The sequence below is a fragment of the Dermochelys coriacea genome, chromosome 1, assembly GCF_009764565.3.
Source record: "Dermochelys coriacea isolate rDerCor1 chromosome 1, rDerCor1.pri.v4, whole genome shotgun sequence".
In the NCBI taxonomy this organism is placed as follows: domain Eukaryota; kingdom Metazoa; phylum Chordata; order Testudines; family Dermochelyidae; genus Dermochelys; species Dermochelys coriacea.
In genome coordinates this window covers 129,106,556-129,129,828 of record NC_050068.2, presented here as the reverse complement: position 1 = coordinate 129,129,828, position 23,273 = coordinate 129,106,556, and positions in this window count along the sequence as shown.

Genomic DNA, 23,273 nt, shown 5'->3' with positions numbered 1-23,273 from the left:
CCGGTCAGCTTCGGGCGAGGAGTAAGGCAGGGGTGCCCCGTATCAGGCCAGCTGTACGCTGTGGCGATCGAGCCCTTCCTCTGTCTCCTCCGAAGGAGGTTGACAGGGTTGGTGCTGCGGGAGCCAGAGCTGCGGCTGGTCCTGTCGGCGTACACTGATGACGTGCTCCTCGTGGTCCAGGACCCGGGCGACTTGGCGCGGGTGGAGGCTTGCCAGGCCATCTATTCGGCAGCCTCCTCCGCGCGGGTCAACTGGGTCAAGAGCTCTGGCTTGGTGGTAGGGCACTGGCGGCAGGAGAGCTCCCTCCCACCCGTGCTTCAGGCCATCCGGTGGAGCATGGGCTCGCTGCTCTTTCTGGGCATTTCCCTTTCTGTCACGCATCCCTCTCCACCGGAGAACTGGCAGAATTTAGCGGGTGGGATGATAGAGCGGCTCCGGAAATGGACAGGACTACTCCGGTGCCTCTCCCTTCGAGGAAGAGTGCTAGTGCTTAATCAACTAGTCCTGTCCATGCTCTGGTACCGGCTCAACACCCTGGTCCCGGTCCCGGCCCCGGCTTTCCTGGCCAACCTCCGGACATTGATTCTGGAGTTCTTTTGGTCAGGACTGCACTGGGTCCCTGCAGGGGTTCTTCATATACCTCTGGTGGAGGGAGGGCAGGGCCTAAAATGTCTGCTTACTCAGGTCCATGTCTTCCACCTCCAGACCCTGAAGAGGCTCCTTTATGGTGCAGGTAGTCCGGCATGGAGCATACTGGCGCACGCCCTCCTGCGCCACTTCCGAGGGCTCCGATACGACCGGTAGCTCCTTTACCTCCATCTGAGAGGTCTTCCGCGAGACCTCTCCGGGCTGCCGGTCTTCTACCAGGACCTCCTCCGGACCTGGAAACTAGTTACAACGACCAGGTCCATGGCGGCCACCGAGGGGGCAGATCTCCTCGTGGAGCCCCTGCTACACAACCCCCAGCTCCGTGTGTAGGTGGCGGAGTCCCGCTCGGTGCGCCAGAGGTTGGTCCTGGCAGAGGTCACAAGACTCGGAGACCTCCTGGACTATGACTGGGGAGACTGGCTGGATCCCCTGACGCTCGCTCAGTGCATGGACCTATTTCCGGACCTTGTACTCCCTGGCGCATACTTCAGGAGGTGAAGGCCGCTTTGCCGCCCGCTGCTCGGGTTCATCTCGACCGGGTCCTGCACAAGGGCACGCCCCGCCCACCCGTTACCCCAGGCCTGCCGGACCTTTTTAATTTGACCCCTGCTCCGTGGACCCAACCGACCCCTTCACCCCTTCACTAGAAGCCGGCTGCATGAGATGCAACCGGTCTGCTTTCAAACCGTGCCAAGAAAACATCTCTACATGCTCGTGCTCCACACCCTTCACGCCCGCACCTTCGTGTCCCGCCCCGATACAAAATGGCGGGACCTCCTGCCACCTTCGGAGGGTGAGGAGCCCCGGTGGGCCAGCCTATATACCACCTTAGTCCCAAGGCCCGCTGGGGATGTCAGTTGGCGGCTCCTTCACGGAGCCGTGAGCACGGGCATGTACTTGGCGCGGTTCACTTTAATCCCAGACACCTGCCCCTTTTGCGGCGTGAGGGATACTCTGGCACATGTATACCTGGAGTGTGCCAGGCTGCAGCCCCTATTCCGGCTCCTCACCAATATTTTATTACGTTTTTGGTTGCACTTCTCCCCTCACCTTCTCATTTATGCACTCCCTATCCCACAAAGTGCCCCCACAAAGTCACGGGATCTCCTGGTCAACCTCCTCCTGGCCCTAGCAAAAATGGCCATCTACAAAACCAGAGTGAGGAGGTTGGCCGATGGAGTCTCCTGTGACTGTTTCCGTTTCTGTTTCCTGGGCCTATTTCCGATCCTCGGTCCGTTCACGTATCCGGGCAGAGTTCCTTTGAGGAGCAGTGGGCGCTGTCCGGGGTTCTCTGATTGGTGTCCCCGTCTGGTTCCCTTCATTTGACCCTTTGACCGCACTCCTGTCCCTGTTATTTTATTAGTTGTCCCCCGGAATTTTTTGGGTATCTAGGTCCTGTGGATCCCCCTTTTAGGCTGGGGGGGGATCCTTTAGCAGTGGACGGGCTTCGTCCGCCAACTTCCCGGATCCTAATAAGACTGCTCTCCCATAGCCTTCTAGCTTGGAGGGAGGTGGGAAGCTGCTACTCCTGCTGCTAGGCCCTCAGCTCTCCCTGCTGCTCCAGCTGCTCCCCTGGCTGGGCCAGACACCCCCCACCCCAGTTCTCTGCTACCTGCTTGCTGGTACCCCCACTCTCGGGTGCTGCTACTGCTCCAACTGCAGCCCCGGGGCGGGGGGCTGCTAGCCCACTCCCCAGAGAGGAGGAGTGAGGGACCCCAGACACTGCTGTTGTGGACACCACCACCACCACCATCACCACCACCTGAAAGGGGTCCTTTCTGCCTGCCTGGATCACTACCTGGAGTTCCTGGAGCTGCTGTTGCTGCTGTGGAGTCTGCTGCCTGGAGCTACTGAAGCCCCGAGGAGGAGAAGAAGGGGACCATCTACTAGTGGGGGAGCACCTAGAGACTTTGCAGACCACCGTGGAGGGGGCCCTAAGACTGCGTAATTTTCAAACTGTGCTCTTGTGGTGGGGGTCCTGACTGTGTTTATAGGGACACAGGGGGTGTGGCGTGGAGCTGCCCCCCGATCCATCTGTGTGTCCCCCCCAACCCCCACCACTATTACCACCACCGCTGTCCCCTCCATCACCCCCACTGGCTGTATACCATCTGCCTCAGCTCCTGCCTCTGAACTCAGCTGCTTGCTTGGCTTGCCATGTCCTAATTGCACCCTTTGGGCCAGAAGCAGAAGCCAGATTAAAAAGACTTGTGCAAGTGCACGTGGGTCCACGTACCCCCCCCGGACTACCTACCCCCCAGCTTTGCCCTTGTAACCTGCCCCATTTGCGCTTTGCAGCTTTTGCCCCCCTTATGCCCGAGCCCCTGCTTACTACCTCCAATTTGTTTGCCCTGCCACAGCCCCGCCCATTTCCTCCTGCAGCCTCTGTTTGTTTGCCCTGCCCCAGCCTCTGAGGTTAGCCCCTTGGTTTCCCTGCCCTACCTCCAGCCTGCTTAGCCCCTTGATCCGTGTGTCCATGCCCCCACCCATGCGCTTGTGTAACTCCCCATTTTAGTTTCAACCCTTTTCACTGCACCCCGAATGTTGTTCTATCCTCCCCTCCCCTAGTGCACCAAGAGGAGCTGGAATTCCACCCTGTGTCGGCGACTGACCCCTAACCTCTGATTGCCCCCGGTCCATCCCACCCCTTTTGGTGCCCTCCTCCCTTGCCTGCAGCCTAGCGGGGAGGAGTTGTCGACCTGCTTCCCCTCTCCCCTCCTCCTTCTGGTGTCTCCCCTTCCCTTCCTACTCATGATGGTGGGGGATGGTATGGGTGGGGCCCCTCCAGGAGCCTGAGCTGCCCATCCCCCACCTGCCCCTTCGTCAACCCACCAAGCTTCTACCTCCTCTGCCGAACCATGTACTACCGTCCCCGCTGTGCCATTTCTCTCCCCCCTCAAATTTGGGGGGAGCCCCCCCAGCCGGCGGGAAGGGCCAGGGGAAGAAGAAGGGGAAGGGCCCTGCTAAAAAGACCAGGTCCTCCATGGCAGGGGCTGCCCCCAATGCCCCGGCCCCACCGCCAGCTGGGGTGTCCCTCCCCACTGTTCCCTCCACCAGCTCTTCAGGTGTCCCTCCCCCGGCCCCCAGGGCACATGCCCAAGTGGCGGCAGCCCCCCCGCCTGCCGCTACGTCATCTCTCCTGGCCACCGCCTCCACTACCATCTATAGCGGCCAGGGCCCCTTTCCCATCATGACCAGGAAGCACGGTGTCCATTGCCTCCTGGTGCCCGCCTCGCCCCAAGTGGAGACCTATGTGCGGGTGTTGGCGAGGGTGGTGGGGGCAACAACCATTGTGGCGGCCTCCAAAATGTATGGCAGGTCGTCTTCTTCTTAACATCAGAGGCCGCCGCCCAGGAGGGTATGGAGAAGGGCCTGGCAGTAGGGGGCGTTTTTGTCCCCTTAGAGCTGCTAGAACACCTGGGCGTCTGCCTGGTCCTGACCTCCATCCCTCCCTTTTTCCCCAATGCCACCCTGTTACCCGCCCTCTCTACCCTGGGGAAATCCATCTCTGTCATCAGCCATCTCCCATTGGGCTGCAAAGACCCCGCCCTCTGTCATGACCCCGCCCTCTCGTTCTGCCAGCAAGTGCAGCTTCAACTGCCGCCGGTGGCGCGTGACGAAGAGGTGCTGGAGGGGTCCTTCCTAGTCCCCTACCAGGGGGCCTATTACCGGGTGCATTATTCCACGGGGGAGGCCCGGTGCTACCTCTGCCGGGCGATGGGGCACGTCCAGAGGGACTGTCCCTTGGCCTGGCAAGAAGGGACATCCGGGACCCCCGAGCCCCGGCAGGGCACCGGCCCCATCATCACCGGCACCCCTGGCTGCCCGGCGCCTGAAACCACCCCTCCTCCTTCCCAGTCCACCTTTGCTCCCACTCAGGCCCAAGGGGCACCTCTCCAACTATGTCCAGACGAGCAGGAGAGCCCCGCCCCTGCTGCTTGCAATCTGGTGGGGCCTGTGGAGGAGGGTATGGCAGGGACACCGCCCGTCATGGGAGAGGACCCGCCCCAAGGGGAATCATCCCTCCCTTGTGCTGCCCCACCATTATCCCCTCGAGTCCCTGAGCCATCGCCTCTGCCCCCTGACACAACCCCTGCTAGCCAGCCCCCGGATGATGCCATGGAGGGCTGGGCCCTAGTCCAGGGGAAGCGGGGCAAGTAGAAGGCTCGAGCTCTGCTCCTTCCATTGGATTCGGAGGCCCCCCGGAAGACCAGGAAGGGGGGGCACCGATGCCGAGCCTTCCACTTTACCCAAGGGTGTGTTCCATCCACCAGTGCCGGCTGGGGATGATGTGGCAGCACTGGAAGGCAGTATCTCCCCTCCACGGAAGTCCCTCCCCTCCGAGGCCCCCAAGGCACCATCTGAAACCTCAGTGTGCCCCGAGGCAACCGTCGCATCAGGTGCCGGTGGGGAGAATCCCGGGGTGGCGGAAAATAGTTTCCCGTCCATATATGAGGAGATCAAGACCCTGGGTGTGACCCCGGTCAACTAGGGGGAGGATGACCCTATGCCAGCGGGCCTCAATCTCGGCGACTTCACTCCAGCCCCCCTTTCCCCATGTTCCCTCCCCCTAACCGTTGCTTCCCCTCCCACCTTCAAGAAGCGCCTGGACTCCTCCATCAACCCGGCTGCAGATAGCACCCCGCTGAGAGCCACCGAGCCTGTTGAGGCACCGGCCAGTGCCACGCAGCTGGGACCTGAGCCACCAGGGGCACCCCTCATTGGTGAGGAGCATTCGACCTCCTTCCCGGGAGGGGTTCCTATAGATGAGAGTCCACCTCCTGATGCCATGGCTGCCAAATCCACCATAGAACCTGCGCCTGGCGTCGCTGAGAGCCCTCTCCCCGCCCAGAATCTCATCTCTAACCTTGCCCCTGCCCCTGTTCCTATCCCATCCACCTCTCGAGATATTATTGCCGCCCCTGGGGCTGTCTTCTTCCCTTTTCCAATCGGTGATCCCCAGGGAGTGGCCTTTGTGTTTATCTGTCCCGACCCACCAGGGGCTGCTATCCTCCCTCCGCCGCCCCCAATCGCCCCAGCATTCAGTCCAACCCATCAGGAGCCTCGCCGGGGGTCCGCACCCTGTCTGCCCGTCTCGCTGGGCCACAGGGCTGTACCAAGGGCTCTGTCGGGATTAACCAGGAGACCGTAACCCCCCCCCCATGCGCTGCGAGAGGAGTTGCGGGAGTTTTTAGAAGACGTCCGTGGCTCCCGCAACAAAGTACAGCTTGCTCTCCAGCGATGGGGGGACTTTCATCAAATCCTCCGGGCCGCAAGGGCCCTCATGGGGGAGGGTAAAAGGACCGGGAGACAGGGCACCGCGGCATACCAGCGGGTCCACCTCTTCCGTGACTCCTTACTCACCTACGGGGTAGGTCACGGACTGCTGTGTGGCCAGTCGGGAGCCGCGAGTGTCCCTGCCGGCAAGGATCCCCCCCAGCCCTCCTCATGGCATCTCTTACCATCGCAACATTGAACACCTATGGCTGTAGGATGGGTCTCCAGAGGTCCCAGGTTCTCTCTTTCCTTTGGCACGGGGGGTACTCTGTGGTTTTCCTGCAGGAGACCCATACGGATCCGACCACCGAAGACAGCTGGCGGCTGGATTGGGGGGGACAGGGTCTACTTTAGCCATCTCACAGTTCGTACGGCTGGAGTGGCGACCCTGTTCTCCCCCGACCTACGGCCCGAGGTGCTTGGGGTCGCCGAGGCTGTGTCGGGCTGCCTGCTGCACCTCTGGGTCCGCATGGTGGGGCTCGTAGTCAACCTCGTCAACATCGATGTCCCGGCAGCAAGTCCTGAGCGGCTGCAATTCTTTCAGTAGGCGTCCGCCTTCCTCGGCACCTTGGATCCTCAGGAGTGCCTGGTCCTGGGAGGGGACTTTAACATCACCCTTGAGGAGCAGGACCGCTCGGGGACCGAGCAGAGCCCAGCCGCCGTCGCTGTCCTCCAGGAGATAGTCGAACACCACTCCCTGGTGGACGTCTGGCGCGACCAACACTCGGATGACACTTCCACGTTCACCTTTGTCCGGGTGGAGGCCCATTGGTCGCGCCACTCCCGGTTGGACTGCATTTATTTATCACGCTTTCATCTTTCACGAGTCCACTCCTCCAGCATCTGGCCGGCCCCATTTTCTGACCATCATTTAGCCACCGTGACAGCATCTCTCTGAGCAGAGAGGCCGGGGCCGACCTATTGGCATTTTAACAACAGCTTGCTGGAGGATGCGGGCTTCGTGGCGTCCTTCTGGGAGTTCTGGCTGGTCTGGCAAGGGCAGTGGCGTGCCTTTCCCTTGGTGCGGCAATGGTGGGACTTAGGGAAGGTGCTCGCCCAGCTCTTCTGCCGTGACTACACCTGGGGAGCCAGCCGACGGAGGGATACGGCGATGGAGCAGTTGGAACGGGAGGTCTTAGAGCTGGAGAGGCTTCTGGCCGCCAACCCCGAGGATCCACCCCTCTGCGGAGCGTGCCGGGAGAAGCGGGAGGAGCTCCGAGCCCTCGAGGACCATCGGGCCCAGGGTTCCTTTGTTCGATCCCGCATCCGTCTCCTTCGGGAGATGGATCACGGCTCCCGCTTCTTCTACGCCCTGGAGAAAAAGAGGGGGGCAAAAAAAATGTCATCTGTCTACTGGCAGAAGATGGCACCCCCCTCACAGATCCCGTGGAGATGTGCGGGAGGGCGAGAGCCTTCTATGCAAGCCTTTTCTCTCTGGATCCGACCGATCCTAATGCTTGCAGAGTGCTTTGGGAGGAGCTCCCGATGGTCAGCGCAGGCGACCAAGACCAGCTAGAGCTGCCTCTCACTCTGGCCGAGTTCTCGCAAGCCCTCCGTCGCATGCCCACCAATAAATCTCCGGGCATGGATGTGCTGACCGTGGAGTTCTACCACCTGTTCTGGGACGTCCTCAGTCCAGATCTAGTCACCGTCTGGGCCGAGTCTTTGCAGAGCGGGGTTCTCCCTCTTTCGTGCAGGCAAGCCCTGCTCGCCTTATTGCCGAAGAAGGGGGACCTCCGCGATTTACAAAATTGGCATCCTGTCCCGCTCCTCAGCACGGACTACAAAGTCGTGGCAAAAGCCATCTCGCTGCAGCTAGGGTCCGTGCTGGCGGACGTGGTCCACCCAGACCAGACCTACACCATCCCAGGCCGCAGCATCTTCAACAACCTATATCTGGTCCGGGACCTTTTGGAACTTGGGTGTAGGGATGGTCTGTCATTCGCCCTCCTGTCCTTAGATCAGGAGAAGGCATTTGACAGGGTGGATCACGGGTATCTCCTGAGCACTCTACAAGCATTTGGCTTCGGACCCCAGTTTATGGGTTTTCTCCGGGCGCTGTACGCCTCTGCAGAGTGTTTGGCCAGGCTCAACTGGACCCTGACCGAACCGGTCAGCTTAGGGTGAGGAGTACGGCAGGGGTGCCCCCTCTCGGGCCAGCTGTACGGTCTGTGATCGAGCCCTTCCTCTGTCTCCTCCGAAGAATTTAGAGGGCAGGGTGGTAGAGCGGGTCCAGGAATGGACAGGACTACTCCGGTGCCTCTGCCTTCGAGGGAGAGCGCTGGTGCTTAATGAACTAGTCCTGTCCATGCTCTGGTACCGGCTCAACACCCTGGTCCCGGCCCTGTCTTTCCTGGCCAACCTCTGGACATCGATTCTGGAGTTCTTTTGGTCAGGACTGCACTGGGTCCATGCAGGGATTCTCCATCTACCTCTGAAGGAGGGAGGCAGGACCTGAAGTGTTTGCTCACTCAGGTCCATGTCTTCCGCCTCCAGACCCTGCAGAGGCTCCTTTATGGTGCAGGTAGTCCGGCGTGGAGCATACTGGCGCACGCCTTCCTGCGCCGTTTCTGAGGGCTTTGATACGACCGGCAGCTCCTTTATCTCCATCTGAGAGGTCTTCCACGAGACCTCTCCGGGCTGCCGGTCTTCTACCAGGACCTCCTCCGGACCTGGAAACTCTTTACAATGACCAGGTCCATGGCGGCCACTGAGGGCGCAGATCTCCTAATGGACCCACGGCAACACTACCCCCAGCTCCGTGTGCAGGTGGCGGAGTCCCGCTTGGTGCGCCAGAGGTTGGTCCTGGCAGAGGTCACAAGAGTTGGAGACCTCCTGGACTATGACCGGGGAGACTGGCTGGATCCCCGATGCTCACTCAGTGCATGGGGCTTTCCAGACCTTGTACTCCCTGGCGCATACTTCAGGAGGTGAAGGCCGCTTTGCTGCCCGCTGCTTTTAATTGGACCCCTGCCCCATAGACCCAACTGATCCCCTCACCCCTTCACCGTAAGCCGGCTGTAAGAGATGCAGCCGGTCTACTTTCAAACCGCGCCAAGAAAACATCTATACACGCTCGTGCTCCACCCTTCATGCCCTCACCCTCGTGTCCCGCCCCGATACAAAATGTCAGGACCTCCTGCCACCTTTGGAGGGTGAGGAGCCCCGGTGGGCCAGCTATATTCGACCTTAGTCCCAAGGCCCGCCGGGGATGTCAGTTGGCGGCTCCTTCACGGAGCCGTGAGCACGAGCGTGTATTTGGCACGGTTCACCTCGTTCCCAGACACCTGACCCTTTTGCGGCGTGAGGGAAACCCTGGCACATATATACCTGGAGTGTGCCAGGCTGCAGCCCCTATTCCGGCTCCTCACCAATATTTTATTATTCTTTTGGTTGCACTTTTTCCCTCACCTTCTTATCTATGCACTCCCTATCCATGGCCCCACAAAGTCACGGGATCTCCTGGTCAGCCTCCTCCTGGCCCTAGCTAAAATGGCCATCTATAAAACCAGAGTGAGGAGGTTGGCCGATGGAGTTTCCTGTGACTGTGGAGCCTATTTTCGATCTTCGGTCCGTTCACGTATCCGGGCAGAGTTCCTCTGGGCAGCGTCCTCTGACTCCTTTGATGTCTTTGTGGAGGAGTGGGCGCTGTCCAGGGTTCTCCGCTCAGTGTCCCCATCCGGTTCTCTTCGTTTGACCCTTTGACCACACTCCTGTCCCTGTTATTTCATTAGTTGTCCTCTGAAATTAATTGGAATCTAGGTCCTGTGGATCCCCCTTCTAGGCTGGGGGGGATCCTTTAGCAGTGGACGGGCTTCGCCCGCCCACTTCCCGGATCCCAAAAGGACTACTTTTCTATAGCCATCTGGCCTTGCCCCGTCACAATATATATACAGATAAGTTGGAATTTGCCATATAAACTGTGAGAGTCTAATTAGTTAAGATGAGCTAGTATCAGCAGGAGAAAAAAACTTTTGTAGTGATAATCAAGATGGCCCATTTAGACAATTGACAAGAAGGTGTGAGGATACTTAACTTAGGGAAATAGATTCAATATGTGTAATGACCCAGCCACTCCCAGTCTCTATTCAAACCCAACTTAATGGTATCTAGGTTGCATATTAATTGAAGCTCAGCAGTTTCTCGTTGGAGTCTGTTTTTGAAGCTTTTCTATTGCAAAATTGCCACCCTTAAATCTTTTACTGGGTGGCCACAGAGGCTGAAGTGTTCTCCTACTGGTTTTTGAATGTTATGATTCCTGATGTCAGATTTGTGTCCATTTATTCTTTTGCATAGACACTGTCCGGTTTGGCCAATGTACATGGCAGAGGGGCATTGCTGGCACATGATGGCATACATCAATTATATTTGGGTCATGTTTTCCAGCTTGCTTTTTTTATTTCCTCCATCCACGAGAGAGAATTTTTTTTAAAATTAAAGCTGCATTTCTGATCACATGTGACAGAAGGAACTGGAGATGAAAGCATAGGTCTATAATGTCTGCCTATGTCTTAATCCAGCCCTGGTGGAAGCCGAGTCTGGAATGTGGCTTCTGATCACATTTCAGTTTCTAGAGAAAAGAAAGAAATATCACAGAATAATTTGTCCCTCTGTCATAATATATACAAAACTGGAATGGGAACTGAAAGCAATCAGTTAACTGTAATAACACTAGAACATGGGGATGGGTGGAGAGGAAATTAAGCAATAAACCGAAGTGCAGAAGATGGTCAAATTACATTTTATAATCAAGGCATCCAAAGGCTAGTAATAGATCAAAAAAAAGAGAGAGATACCTCATAAACACCTCCGACACAACATGCATAGAATAAACATCAATAAATTTTACGATGGTCACTCAGGATATAATTTATTTACTCAAAAACTAAACTGAGTATTATCCAATAGAAGATTTTCAGTAAGATTGAGCAGAAGCTGCACAGCAACAATGTTTTCTAAAATGTTTGCCCCACAAAAACAAAAAATGAGAGATATTGGATAATGGGAAAATCTTTAGCTATTAAATTGGTAAGGAGAGCTTGAATTATAGGGTCATAATAGCAGTTTTGCATGCATGGAAATGGCATTATTTCAGGCTCTAAAGAGCAGATGATAATCTTTTACTCACTGTAATAATAACCCAAGAATATTACAAAAATATAATAGTTTCTTGGGCACGTTCTACCAGCCTCTTGAAGAGCATCCATTGTTCTACTTATCTAATGGTTTTAAAGCAGAGTATGTGAACATAATAAATGGAAACTACGTTTGTAAGGGGCACTGACCCAGTGTAGGACTCCAATGGGATCTCTCTCAGTGCTGTCAATGGTCATTTTACTAAGTTATAAAGACTTGTTTCAGAGTGGTAGCGTGGTAGTCTGTATCAGCAAAAATAAATGAGGAGTCCTTGTGGCACCTTAGAGACTAACAAATTTATTTGGGCATAAGCTTTCGTCTATTCCTTTTATAAGAAATGTCATTTGTACTTGTTAATGTGATGCTAAGCCTTGTTTTGACAAGTAGTCATACAGTTGGGACTTCTTTTTTCTCTTCTACTGATCTATCATCCATCACCTGGTCTCAGGGCATGAAAGGTATCAGGATGTTAACTATTCTTCCCCACAGAGCTGAGAAGTCTGTGAAGATTGGCTTAGGAAACAGTGGGTTGTTAGGCAAAGATAGAGATGTCAACTTTCCATTTTTTTAGGAGTGAGGTAATGAGAGGTCAAGAGAGCTTTTCAAGTTATTCTGTTTAATGCAAGGTCAGAGGCTAATAATGTTATCCTCATTCATGATTCAATCATGGCCAAGACACCTAACTTAGTATGTTTCAGTAGCAGCTGTGTTAGTCTGTATCCGCAAAAAGAAAAGGAGTATTTGTGGCACCTTAAAGACTAACAAATTTATTTGAGCATACGCTTTTGTGAGCTTGAGCTCACTTCATTGGATGCATGATGAAGTGAGCTGTTGCTCACGAGAACTTAATATGTGTTACCTGGCTGGGTAACAATATAAAACCATTATGAGTTCAGATATCTTCTGATGGGTGATCTGATGAAGTGCTGCAGCATTGTTGTTTGGATGTCACCTTAAATAAAGGAGTCTTCACACTAAAAACTTGATTTATTTCAGTGTGTGTGAGTACTGGGATGTGATTATAAAACATAGTTTCCTTAGATGTAAAAATTACTGCTCAGTTCCTGGCTGAAGTGATCATGTTCTTGTCCACCTTGTCTTGTCTTGGTATTTTTGAGACTGATCATCCCAGGCATTTTCTATGGCTATGCAAATGATGACTCTTTTAGATCAATTATAAATCATGTATATCATATTATTAATTATTATTTTAATTATTTTAATTTATTTATTTTATGATGTCAACACCTAGAGGTCTTCACCAGATATTTGTCCCATCATGCTAGACACTGTACAAACCTATAATTCTCCTTTGAGTGCTGTTTTAGTACCTAACTGATGTGCAGTCTTTGGACAGTTCCAATATTTCTGTCACCTGGGCTCATTTTGTGATGCTGCTGGTAGATGCCCAACTCCTCCTAGTGTGGTGCTATAGAATAAAGCTACTTGATGTTACCTCCAGAGAGACAAGGGGTTAACTTCTTGAAGTCAGTGGCTACCACACTTGAACTCATAAACAATTCAAATTCACAAAAGCAAAGAAATTAAAAACAATAACTGGAAACTTTATGCAAGGATTTGATTAAAGAGAGATCCACAATGAGGACAACTATTAAATTGTTAAAGTGATTAGAGATATGTTTTTAATCACTTAAGGCTATGCCAGTAAGTACACTAGGTCATGTGACTGCACACTCCCCAGTGCTCCTAATCAAAAGTTCCCCCATCAGTTCCAGCTGTCCTCTATATCTCAGGTACCCAGGTGGTGCTCGTGAAGACACGCTGCAGGCCTGTAAGGAGATGCTGTTAGAAACACTGGGAATTGGCAGTGCAGGTCTTGATGAACCAGGTAGATGAAATCTCTTTCACAGATGCTAATGATGCAAAATCAAGCCCTAGCTACATATTTAACTATAATACAGGACACTCACTCAGGTTTCTTTTCTAGTTGATGCGGACAGGCAGGTCCTCCCTGGGAACTGCTGGAGAGGGACTAACCCACCTGTTCCCTTGTGGAATGGAGCTGACAGTCTTTAAAGCTTGGAACCCACAGATTCATTTTTAAGGTGGGCAGGTCTCTGGATCCAAAATCCCAGACCTGGTGTGGGCTGACTGCAGGGCAGGCAGGAGGCAGGTGATGGCAGGAGAGACGGGCTGTCTCCTCCTGTTGATGACAGAAGGAACATATCATCCCCTCCTGAGGCTTTTCTGAAGGCTGAGGTCACAGACAGGCCAACTGGTGGGCTGGGAAGTGCTGTGAGGGCTGGATGTAGGGAGATCTTCTTGCCCCCCCACTCCACAGATGGTCTCTGCCACATGCAGGGAAAGCCAGGCTATTAATAAAAAGAACAGGAGGACTTGTGGCACCTTAGACACTGACACATTTATTTGAGCATAAGCTTTCGTGGGCTACAGGCATCCGATGAAGTGGGCTTATGCTCAAATAAATGTGTTAGTCTCTAAGGTGCCACAAGTCCTCTTGGTTTTTTTGCAGATACAGACTAACATGGCTGCTACTCTGAAGGCGAATTAATAGCCTCTGTCCTTCTTTCCTGGGCATCTGGGGCTCTTCACATGGTCAGAGACTTCTTGAAGGCAGTCTGGCTGTCTCCTGCTCTCTGATTGGCTGCCAGGGACTACTGCTGTTACCCTGCCTCCCACAAGGGTCATCTAGTCTAACTGCATGCCAAGATGCAGGATTTGTTGTGTATAAACCATCCAAGACAGATGGCTATCCAACCGCTTTTTGAAAACCTTCAGTGAAGGAGCTTCCATGACTTCCCTAAGCAGTTTGTTCCACTGTCCTGCTGTTCTGACAGTTAAGAAGTTTTTCCTGAGATTTAATCTAAATATGCAATACTCTAATTTGAACTCATCCCTATTGTTCTGCCCTCTGTGGCAAGAGAGAATAATTTTTCTCCATCTTTTTTGTGGCAGCTTTTCAAGTATTTGAAGACTGCTATCATGCATCCCCTTAATCACCTCTTGTCAAAACATGGCTTGCTGTATGCTATTTATTAAACTTTGGAAATATGATTTCTTGTGATTTTAATATGTACAATTCTTTGGGTATGCCAGTCCCAATTCAAATGCAAGGTAATTTGAGGCATATGATGGGAACACTGTAAAATTTCATTTAACTGGTCTCTAAAATTTATGCATTATTCTTACATAAAAATAAGACATAAACAGTAAATCTTGAGTTTTTTATTACCATGTAATTTAAATATTTCTGACACAGATGTTTGTATTTATAATTGAAAATTTAATTTGGCTTCAGATTTCCCAGCAGAGTATATACAATGCTCAGACACTTGAAAGAAAGAGAAACTGATGCAAAGTGATTATAGAGAAGAAGCACAAGCGATTAAAGTATATGAAACTTTGTTTGAGATTCTTTTAGGCCTCTAATTGATTGTTGACTGTTATTTGGTAGTAGTGCCACTCATTTATTAAAGAAAGGACTTCCTCTTTATGTTAAATGAAGATTCTACAAAGGCATAGCAAAAATAATTGTTGACTATAGGAGGTTCACTTGTATTCATTGTGATTTGACTTTATTCAGTTTAGCATCTTAATCCTGTTAAAGGTTTTCTGATCAATTTCACATCCTTTCTGTAGCCCAGTTCTCTTTGGTTTGCAGTAGCATCAAAGCAGATCTTTTTCTCAACGTCACTTCCGGCTAGGGGCCCAGTCCAACCTCCTTTAAAGTCAGTGGTAGTCTTTCCATTGACATCTGTAGCGTTAGTTCACACCTTAGAATTATCAACCAAGTTCTTCACTAATTTGTTTATCTGCATCTGATGTAGTAAACTGGGTATCTTTCCACTCTGACTAAATTATTATAAATCTATTAGAAGGATAGTCCAGTGGCTAGGATGTTCACCTGGGATTCAATTCCCAACTCTGCCACAGACTTCCTTTGTAACCTCAGGCAATTCACGTGCGCCTACAGCTACAAAGGGATTTGGGCTGAGTGTTGCAGCTCCTACTTTTTAGGCACCTAGAAAAATAACAGGAACAACACTGCAATACACAAAGCCTGAGTTAGGTGCTTGAGCTTCTATTCAATGAATGGAAAGAGATAGCTCACGAAAGCTTATGCTCAAATAAATTTGTTGGTCTCTAAGGTGCCACAACTACTGCTTTTCTTTTTGCGGATATATACTAACACGGCTGCTACTCTGGCACCTTGAAATGTGATCCACAAAAGCCAGCGCAGGGAGTTGCCTAAACTAGCCAATGGGAGATGCCAACAAGATGGGTGTGTCTTAAGCCACACCCTTCTCATGGAGATAGATGCTTAAATGTGGGCTGCAGGGAGATGCCTTTCTCTACTAGCAATCCATGAACCAGTGGAAAAGATGTGCTCCTCCACCTAACTTACATGCAAGGCCTGATCCTGTAGGCATGCTAAGAGGCTGCCTAACTTCACACAAAATAGCTGCAGGGGGAAGGGGGGAGAAGAAGAAGAACTCTCCTATAACCTTTAGTTTTGTGATCAGGGTACTCACCTGGTTCAAGACTCCTCTTCCCCTTTCACTACTCCTGGATTTGAACAGGTATCCTCCACCTCTCGTGAGTGCTCTAACTCCTAGGCTATGAAGTGAGTTTCACTTTTTCTCTGGCCTAACTGATATTTAAGTATTCAATTATTTCATTAAAGTGGAAACAAACTCCAACAGGACAGATTGAGGGAGACCCACATCAGAACATCCCATAGCTCCTTCTCTGCCTCCTCCTGTTTTATGCAGAATTGGGCAGCCTCTGAGCATGCCTGCTCGATCATGCCAGGCCCCCCACGCAAGATAGGCATAGTAACAGCACTCTTGCTCTGGTTTGTGGGTCATGCTGGGAGATAGGCAGCTGGCCACCTAGAGTGTGTGCACATGCTCAGAACAGTTCACATGCTCAGAAGCAGGAACATAGACACCTAGGAAGCTTTTACTGAAAAAACTTTAGGTGTCAAGTGAGGTTAGGTAGTGGTGCCTAAAAACAGAACTTAGGTACCTAAGCCTCGGGTTTGGGCATCCAAGTACCATTGTGGATGTGGCCCATAGACTCTCTCTGGCTTAGTTTCCTGTATGAAAAATGGAGATAATACATCTCCACACTACAGGAAAATTGTAATGATAAATACATTAAATATTGCATGTCACTCAGATAACATTGTAATGTGGAGGACAATGGAAATAGGTTTAATATATCTATGACTCCACTTCTGTTGCTGCTCAGTGGCTAGTCAGCTTTCATCTTCCTTCAGTGACTATTAAGATAATAGCATCAAAGGGAGAAGGGGATTTGTTTGCTTTTTTATTCTCATCACCATTAGTTTCCTCCACCAAATGCATCCGATGAAGTGAGCTGTAGCTCACGAAAGCTTATGCTCTAATAAATTTGTTAGTCTCTAAGGTGCCACAAGTACTCCTTTTCTTTTTGTGAATACAGACTAACACGACTGCTACTCTGAAATTAGTTTCCTCTGTGATCCATGTGGTTTTATTTCAGGTCTCTGATTTATTCATTACCTAACTGCCACTAAACTTGATTAATATGAACTCACTTTCCTTCTCTTTCTGTATATTAAGCATTTCTAAAGCTCCCATCAATGTGTTATCATGGAGTAGATGTGAGAATGAGATGGATGTAAAATCTGTAGAGCTCCGCCACTCTTTAATTCAGTTGTTACTCTCTCTCTCTATCTTCATTATGTTTCTGTAAGAAATTATGTTGCTTTAAGTTTCAACCATTTCCTATTGAGAGAAGTCTTGTCAAAAAGCTCAATTGTTCTCTGAAAATGTTGAATCTGGGGCTGTTCTGTTGCAGGAAAGCATTTGACAATCAAGGATGCACCAATAAAAATGCCTTGTCCTCCCCTCTTGGTAAAGGACTGAGTTCAATAAGGTATGGTGTCCTTGTTGAGCATGTTGTCTTCGTGGGTTGTGGATTGAGATGTGATCTCTGAGGTAGGTAGGCCTTTAACCAGTTCAGCACTTTAAAGGTTAGGATCATGACCAAGAAGCAACTCTGCAATCAAAGAGAGTCCATGAACTATGTGAAGAATTGATGTGAAGTACTCTCATCAGTCTTCCTTGCTTAAAAAGGGCAGATTTTTGCATATAGCATGAGTGGCAGTTCCCATATGGCCTTCAGCTTCAGTCAGAATGTGTTGCAGTGATGCAACTTTGAGGTTATGAAGGTGTGAATCATAGCAGCTAAGTTTTCATTGCAGAGGAATGGATGGAATCTCCAGGCTAGCCAAAAAGGGAAGAGGGACATTTTCAATACTATTATTACCTCTGAGTCTAAGTGTAGCCTGATACCAAGATTGTTTATCTCCTTGATTACCAGAGGGTAAATATTCTCAATAGAAGGTAAGAGATTTTAAGCAGGTGCTCCCTTTATAACAGGCACTCAGAAGATTTGTCATTATTAATACTTTTTCATTTATATGAATACTTGTGGCACCTTAGAGACTAACAAATTTATTAAAGCATAAGCTTTTGTGAGCTACAGCTCACTTCATCCGATGCATACAGTGGAAAATATAGTGGAGAGATTTTATATACACAGAGAACATGAAACAATGGGTGTTACCATACAGACTGTAACAAGAGTGATCAGGAAAGGTGAGGTATTAACAGCAGGAGAGTGGGGGGTGGAGAGGACCTATTGTAGTGATAATCAAGATTGGCCATTTCCAGCAGTTTACAAGAACAGTAGGAGGGGAAATAAACAAGGGGAAATAGTTTTACTTTGTGTAATGACACATCCACTCCCAGTCTTTATTCAAGCCTAAATTAATTGTATCCAGTTTGCAAATTAATTCCAATTCAGCAGTCTCTCCTTGGAGTCTGTTTTTGAAGTTTTTTTGTTGAAGAATTGCCACTTTACATTCAAAAACCAGTCGAAAAACACTTCAAACTCTTTGGTCACTCGATTACAGACCTAAAAGTGGCAATTCTTCAACAAAAAAACCTTCAAAAACAGACTCCAAGGAGAGACTGCTGAATTGGAATTAATTTGCAAACTGGATACAATTAACTTAGGCTTGAATAAAGAATGGGAATGGGTGTGTCATTACACAAAAAAACTATTTCCCCTTGTTTATTTCCCCTCCTACTCTTCTTATAAAATGCTGGAAATGGCCCACCTTGATTATCACTACAAAAGGTCTGTTCCCTCCCCCTCCCTTCCCCCCCGGCTCTCCTGCTGGTAATAGTTCATCTTTCCTGATGACTCTTGTTACAGTCTGTATGGTAACACCCATTGTTTCATGTTTTCTGTGTATATAAATCTCCCCACTGTACTTTCCATTGTATGCATCCAATGAAGTGAGCTGTAGCTCACGAAAGCTTATGCTCAAATAAATTTGTTAGTCTCTAAGGTGCCACAAGTACTCCTTTTCTTTTTATGGATACAGACTAACATGGCTGCTACTCTGAAACCTGTCATTTATATGAATTTTTCAATTCAGATTTTGAATGTTGTGGTGTCTGAAAGCTTACAGAGATCATGGTGATATCAGTAGTATAACCACCTGAATGGAAGAGAATAGCGGTTCTACCCAGTATCTTCTAAAACATCAAGAGTGAAATGAAGAATATAGCATGAGAAAACAGTGTCCCTGAATAGTTTACAGCATTGCAGATCATAAAACCTTAGTGGCTTGGCCCAGCTCATGGTTTCAGGCAGAGGGAAAGCTCTCTTGAGTGAGCTCATAGAAGTGACAGAAGTGAGGATACTTTGAAATTGAAAGAGCTTTCAAAGTATTCCTGTGAGAAAGACTTCTCCCTAGAAAAGAAAGGTACAAAAAGATACAAACGCTAAGAATCCTCTTGCTCAGTCAATAGGAATGAAAAACATTCATCCATCCCTTAGGAAGTAAAACAAATGAGAGGGCTATTGGAGATCTAATACGAGAAAAAAATTCTCCCCGTGTCATATAAATTTGAACTTCAATATTTCTCAATTACAGGCATGCCATTCTCTCTCAATTTCTTGTAATAAACCCATGGACAGATATTGATTTGCCAAGACAAGGGATGTTTAAAGACAGAAATACTTCTGTAAGGTTTATTTACCGAAGTATTTAGACTTTGTATGATGGACCTAATGAATAAGAAAGAACATATATATTATCTGCCTTTCAGGTTGGTTATAACTTCTTGGAAGGAAAAATGTTTGCTTTTACTTTGACACCAATTACAATATGGTAGGACTTGGAATGTAGGAGAAATTCCATCTCTTGTGTTCCAGGGACAATATTTTAGAAATCTAGATGGCAACTGCCAGGCATGCAGCTAAACGGAAAAATAAAAGGCAATTTATTCATACATTTAATTGCACTCTAAACTTTCTTCTACCAAGACTTTGATCTCTGAACCAGGGATGAAGTGGCAAGTGTGTTAATGATGCCAACCCTTTTAATGAGTTTCATTCTGATTTTCAGCAAGCTTGCATCTCTGATTCTCTTGCATCCATCAATCAAGGCTATACTTTTTGATGCAGGAGTACTTGTGGCACCTTAGAGACTAACAAATTTATTAGAGCATAAGCTTTCGTGAGCTACAGCTCACTTCATCGGATGCATTCGTATGCATCCGATGAAGTGAGCTGTAGCTCACGAAAGCTTATGCTCTAATAAATTTGTTAGTCTCTAAGGTGCCACAAGTACTCCTTTTCTTTTTGCGAATACAGACTAACACGGCTGCTACTCTGAAACCTGTCATACTTTTTGATGTATCTTAGCTAATTGAGTTAGAATTCTTATAAATTTAATGAAATTTTTCCAATTGCGTATTTACTACAGAATTCTGAGTTAGAATTCTGATTTAGGGAGTAAGTGTGTGTGTGCATGTATGTGTACATGACTAAACATATTTTTATGGGGGCAATAAAGTTTTTTCTAGAAAAACTCACTATCATTCTATGAGATCAAAAAGAGAAAATGAACATTCTGAATACTGTAAAGAACCTTTATGGATAATTAAATGCTACTTTAGCGATAATAAACTCTACCTAGAAAGAAGGGTTTATTCTCGTGAAGCCTGATTGCTGTCAATGACTTAACCAAACCAATTAAGTCTTTTTAGAAATCCCATTGATCTCATGCAACAGAGAGAAAACGTCCTCTTCTTTTTGTCAGAGGTTACTTGGCGAAGCCAGAGCGAAGTCAAGAAATTAAAGGTGTGAATGAGTGCATGCACCTCATCAATCTGTATTTGGTAAAGCTATATCTGAGGTCATATATTATAATAATGCTATTTTTCCATAACTTTAGATACTTATAGGTGCCATATTGCAGTGCTATGGCAAACTATTCTATATATGCCCAGCTTTCTTCATTCACTGAGAACTTTGAAAAATGCTCCTTAGACATTTGTAGGAAAAAAAAATAATTATTTTTTTGTTACTGTATTTGAAAAATTCTATGTGTTCATGTAAACAAAGAGAATCATAATGCACATGTACAATGGGACAAAGTTACTGTTCTGTATGCATATTTAGCTTCAACAACTCCTGATTTCTGAGTGCCCAATAAATGTTCTCTAAATGATGGGGGTAGTTTCTAATTTTTTGAAAAAGAAATTTTTTAGTTTCTTAAAAACAAAACCCACATAACCCTAATTTAAAATGGCTAGACATGTAATCTCTTTGGGATTAACTACTCATTTTAAGCCATCCCAGTTTTCCTATCCAGTCTCTTATTGACAGCCTCCATCTAGAGCCAACGGTGTCCATTTACAGTTCTATTTGAAATAGTGACTTCAGGTCCATAATTATTCCCAAACCTTCTGACTGAGGCAACAAGAGTTCTTCAGAAAATGGCTAATGGAATCTAGGAAATATCACCCAAGGCAGATTAACCCAGGGAAAAACCAGTGACTATGTTTCATATAAACTTGCAAACATTGGCTTTTATATCACACTTATTACAGTTTGCCTGATGTACATCTGATAAGGCTCAGATATTATCCCTGTTATAGAAGGATGCTGTGATGCTGTATAAAAATGTACTAATACAGTCACCAATGTTACAATAAATGTTATACAAAGCATGTCATACAAGGTATCAATAGAAAAGTTATGATTTCCTACTTAGGAAAGATGTATGTATCATCTTTGTATCTGGAGTTATGAATATTCGCTATGGTATCTGTATCACAAACGTGTTCTTTTCCTGGATGATACCCCTTAGATCAGCGGTTCTCAACCCATGGCCTTTGGGCTGCATGTGTCCCAATTACCACACAGCTGTGGCCCAGCTGTATGCTAAAGGCCACTGGGCTGTGCAGTGGAGTCTGGGTTCCAGGCTGCCTGGCTGCCCAGTGTGGTGGGGTCTGGGCTGCCCAACACGGCATGCTGGGGTCAGGGCTGCTGCTTAGCCCCAGAGGGTCCGGGGCAGCCACCCAACCCCACAGAGTCCAGGGCAGCCAACCAGCCTCACAGGATCCAGGGTCTGCGTCCGGGCTGCTGGCCAGCCCCGCAGGGTCAGGGTCTGGGCTGCTGTCTGACTGCCCTACCACCCAGCCCCATGCAGCCAGGTACTGGGTCATGCCTGCTGCCTGGCCCCACACAGTAAGGTCCAGGGTCCCTGCCACAGGCCCCTCTGCCCAAGTCTTCACTCCTGGCCGACATTGATAAATATATTGAGAACCACTGCCTTTACATCAGGACTAGACAGTTATGTGTTGATGGCCAATTAAGGACAATCCACTCTCACAATAGGCCATTGAAGATACTCACCCTGCCCAGTACGCCTTTCCTGAAAATGCCTCAGACAGCATGGGGGCTATGGCCACCCTGTGATTCAGCAAATAATGCAAGAACATAAAATGAGGACATATGACCTAAGACTCCACTTTTACTAGTAACTTTCCATGCTCATGTGACCCCTGGACTCAATATTGGGCCAGTAACTTTCCATGCACCTGAGCTGGGCTATAAATTGCATGCTGTGACATCACTGCTTTGCCTCATTTCTACTCTAATTCTTTGGACTGTAGATTTATAACTAAAAGGAGTATTTTGAACTATGGACTGAGGACCTTCCAATCTTTTGGAAATTACCAGAGAGACTTTTGCAAGCCAGCAGTCTATTCCGTTCACTGCTATGATCCTGATCTATGAGATCTGGAAATCATTTGTATGTATATGATTCTTTAACCGTTCAATAACTCTCTTTTTTTCTTTTTATTAATAAATTCTTTAGTTAGTTTACTAAGGATTAGCTGAAAGTGTGATATCTGGGTAAGACCTGAGAGATATATTTACTGGGGGGTAAGTGTCTGTTCCTTTGGGATTAGTAGACCTTCATGTATGGTGAATTGGGTTTTCACTAACCTCTCACTGTATTAGACCTGTTTGTCTGGATGGGAACCGAAGGCTGGAATGCCTAAGGGGACTGTGGCAGGGCAGGGGTAAAACCCCCTTTAAAGCCCTGCCAAAATGCTGGCTGCAGACGGCTCTTTGGTGAAAAGGCCAGGTAGAGAGACATGGGTATGCAGCAGGGAACCCAGCTGTAAGCCCTAATGAGGACTAGTTCAGAGCAACAAGCTGGGCCGAGTGGGAACAGCTGGGCTAAAGACTTGGAGGGCTATAAAAGACCTGGGAAAAACACAGCGAGGGGGTGGCCTAGGAGGAGACAGGAGGACTGTTTCTCTGTCTCTGCACCTACTGGAAGGAGCCTCAAGGGTTAGAAGACCCTGTGGAGGGTCTGTGGTGTGATTGGTGTTGGGGGAATTGGGACTGCACAAGAACACTGTAAATAAAGACACAAAGGTGAAACCACTGAAGAAGGTGGTGGGACTCTTTGTTATACCAGCCTAGACACAGGGTGCCAGCGCAAAAGTGGGAGTGCTGGTATAGACCCTGTGACAGAGACTATGTTTGGCTTCTTGTTAACCAGTGTGGCACTACAGAAGCTCTTTTAATACTGGTTTGGTGAATCTAATTATATAATGAACCATCAATTTTGAGGGATTGCCTGCCATGTTTCTTGCAGTCTGCTTTGAGTCTGTCATTGGCAGTATAATCTATCCCAGGACACAGATGCTATTGGTATATTTTGTAGATATCTTGACTAAGATTAGTATAATTTTTATTAAGTGTGTTCTTTCTGTAAGAGGGTTGCTACCAAACCAATTTTAAAGCCAGTGCAGCTGTTTCTTAAAGTTACAGTTAGTAACAGGATTAATATGTCAGCCTAT